Source organism: Galeopterus variegatus, unplaced genomic scaffold (genome assembly GCF_000696425.1).
Source record: "Galeopterus variegatus unplaced genomic scaffold, G_variegatus-3.0.2 Scaffold2517, whole genome shotgun sequence".
NCBI classification, from domain to species: domain Eukaryota; kingdom Metazoa; phylum Chordata; class Mammalia; order Dermoptera; family Cynocephalidae; genus Galeopterus; species Galeopterus variegatus.
The window spans coordinates 112,917-116,419 of record NW_007728628.1 but is presented as its reverse complement, the minus strand read 5'-3'; the positions used below and the strand labels follow the sequence as shown (position 1 = coordinate 116,419).

The window sequence follows — 3,503 nt, the reverse complement described above, 5'->3', positions numbered from 1 at the left end:
GTCTATCTGTAATCTATGTAAATCCTACTGGTTCTACTTCCCATGTTGAACCCTGACTGACAGAGGAGTTACTTTGAGGCCAGGTTCTTTCCTCTGTGCATTGTCCTTCTTGATTTGTTCTGGACCTGCCTGTATCTCCTATTCCTACCAATAATAGCCATTGCATGTATTAATCATGTTTTTTTAAATTGTCTGTATTTTATGATGCCTTGACCTCTTGGGCTCTTGCTGGCCGGGGAGAGACTGCCTCTCCCAGGGCCAGCTAATTCCTACAGATAGCAAACAACGACCCTGTGAGCATGCTGATCATATGCAAACCAACCAACTCACAGCCCACACCTGCCAACTACCTCCTTTACTGAGCTGTCACAGGTTGAGCCACTATCCCCCTTCCCTAATATCACCCCAGAATCAGTTACCATGCAACTAGGGGCAGTCCTTACAGCTCTGAGTCTGCTGACATTATTCAAACTAGTCAATCTTAAGTCACTTACCTTGCCTTGCCTTGCCTTTTCTACAGAAACAATGATAAAGTCTTGTGCCTGTGCTTTCCCTTTGCTCCTTCTGCCTCCTGGTCAACCCTGGTGCTTCCCCATGGGGCTCTGCAAGGAGCACCATGCTCTCTCTTCCTGGGAATTGTAAGTAATTAACTGTTTTTTCCAAGATAGTTGTTTCTGTGTCTGTAATCCTACTACACACAATTAAGACAAATAGTAGAAACATTTTAAATGATGGGGCAAAATTGTGGTTGAAATAGAAGGGAATCCACCCAGACAAAAGATCTTTCTTATGCTCAAAGTGATGCTGTCTACGATGCATAGCTCACCAACTTTCCAGGCATATGTGCAGATAGAAACTTACCTGGTGATTTCTCTAACCAGTTCATGAGAGGTGGCCATCTGCCAGAAAGTTAATGTCTGAGAGAAAGGGTGACACCACCATTAATCCTCAGAACTGCGTTTTTGAGAGAGGAGAAATAGTTACAGTTATATGAGCATTCCCAGCGATAGCAATTAAGTTGTAAAAATCGTACCGAAAACGCTAATATTCAGACAAGTACTCAGCCCTTACAGCTTTTGGTCTCCATGGCTACAGTGGCAGAACTTGCATCCAATTGTTGTATTGATGATGTCATTCATGACAAAGTAATGGACATTGGAAGAGTTGTCCCTGTGGGTTCAGTGTCTATTCAGCTCAGTGTGGAGAAAAGATGTTTTTTAGGAGACTGTGCTTTTTTTCTTTCCTCCCAACATTAGATGTTAAAACAAAGCTTTACAATTCAAAGATGAGTGACTTACTTCTTGAAGTCCAGATTCAGAATATTTCATCTTCAACTGTGTTTATACAAAAGGTTTCCTTAGATCCATCTGAAATGTACACTGGGACATAATTAAATACTGTTAACCAGGATGAGAAGATGAGTGTACGTTTGGAACCAGGACATTTTTGCAGTCAATGGAAAGATGCCAGTATTTATACCACCTTCAGCTAAAGCAGGAATTTTCCAAGAAAGCTGGTACCATTAAGGGACTAACAGAAATGGGAAAATTGGATATAGTATGGAAAAGAAATCTGGGTGAAATGGCAATGCTGAAGACAATTCAACTGGAAAGAGAGGCTCCCGATTATGGAAACATGAGACTGTCTTTGGAGACAATCTCAGATACTGTTATTCTAGAAGAACCTTTTTACACTACCTGCAATATAACAAACTGCAGTGATAGGAAAATGAAATTGGATTTGAAAACATGTGATTCAGATTCTATTCGTTGGTATCTTGGAAAACTGCCCCCATGTTCATCTCTCTGCTTTACCTTGACACCACTGCCCCTAAAACTGGGCTTGCAAAGTGTTTCTGGCATATGGGTAACAGATAAATTATTTTTAAAAACTTATGACTATGATAATGTTGCAAATGTCTGTGTAATACCTCACATGATTAAAATTAAAAGCTAAATTTCTAATGATATGCTTTCCAGGAAGTTTCACAGAAAAGTTTTCACATTTTTGTCAGCAGCAAAGTGATCAACTATCAGCAAATATAATGGCAGATTATTTTAATTTACTTTCTTTGAAACTTTGAAAGCCTTTAACAAATATTAGCTGATTTCAAAAAGAAAAATGTCTTAATTTTCATCTTATATGAAGTACGTTCTAATTCTATGCTTGTATATTTCATAGTTTTTATAACTTTGTTAAGGTTATTACAGACAGCAGTCAGACTTTTTTTTTTTTTTTTTTGAGAATGAGACCACCATTTAAAAATGATTATACCTGCTTTCCAAAAATTCTTCATAACATTTGACTCTTCCTGTTTCTCTAAAGCTGGTATAGAGAGAATATAAAATCTCAGGAGTATTTTGATAATTTAATTTAAATAATTATTACATTTTATTTGGTAAGATTTCAACTTCACCCTGTTTTAACTTTTTTCCTCTTCTTTCAGGTAACAGATAACTATCCATGACAGTGCTTAACATGATTGAGGATGGTTCTTACTGTTTAAACTTGTTGACATTTCCTACTTTGGAAAAACACAATCTTTTATAATAGTATTCCAAGTGACTGGATCTGGAGCATTGCATTTATGGAACACATTAAACTGGCTCCTTTTCATTTGTTTCTCTGGTAAAATTCTATGACCTGAGGAGTTGGTTTATTTTCATCAGTTGTTATTTTTGCAGAGGCTTTTGTGAAACCTACTTGAATTACTCAGTTGGTTATTAAAATTAGCATAATTTTATTTTAAAATTTTTATTAAAAATTTTATTAAAAGCCAAAAATCAGCCTTCCGTTTTTTTTTTTTAACGGAAAATGTATCACTTTTTTTTTCTGTATTCCTTTTTTTAAAAAATTATTTTTATTTTGTCAATATACAATGTAGTTGATTATTGTGTCCCATCACCGAAACCTCCCTCCCTCCTCCCTCTCCCCGCTCCCACCCAAGTGTGTCCCCTCCATTTTCTTGATGTAAGAACTTCAAAAAAAATTGTGGTTGTTATATCTTCCTCTCCCCCGGTTTTTTTGTTTTTGTTTTTGTTGTTGTTGTTGTTTGTTTGTTTGTTTGTGTGTGTGTGAGAGTGTGTGTGTGTGTATGTGTGTGTATGTATGTGTGTGAATTGATTCATTCACCTTTAGCTCCCTCCAGTAAGTGAAAACATGTGGTATTTCTTTTTCTCTGCCTGACTCGTTTCACTTAACATTATTCTTTCAAGGTCCATCTATGTTGTTGCAAATGGCAGTATTTCATTCGTTTTTATAGCTGAGTAGTATTCCATTGTTTTTTCTTAAGGTGGGCTCATAAATTTTGGTATAAAGTCTGGAACTCTAGTTTGAAACGTCACCTAACTAATGAGTGGAAGAATGGGGATTTTCTCCAACCTCTGTGTCCCACAAAAACCTCAGCTCCTGATCATGGTTGAGGCTAGTATTAGAAGAGGTGTGTACTTGAGTTTTTACAGAGCTATCTTTTTAAAAAGGAAAGCTTTATTTTTCAATCTTTC

At 36.7% G+C, this 3,503-nt stretch overlaps 1 pseudogene; it reads left to right on the top strand.

Annotated features, from left to right (window-relative positions):
• The first annotated feature begins 813 nt into the window (after positions 1 to 813).
• LOC103598146 lies at positions 814 to 2,467 on the top strand (annotated as a pseudogene).
• The last annotated feature ends 1,036 nt before the right edge of the window (positions 2,468 to 3,503 follow it).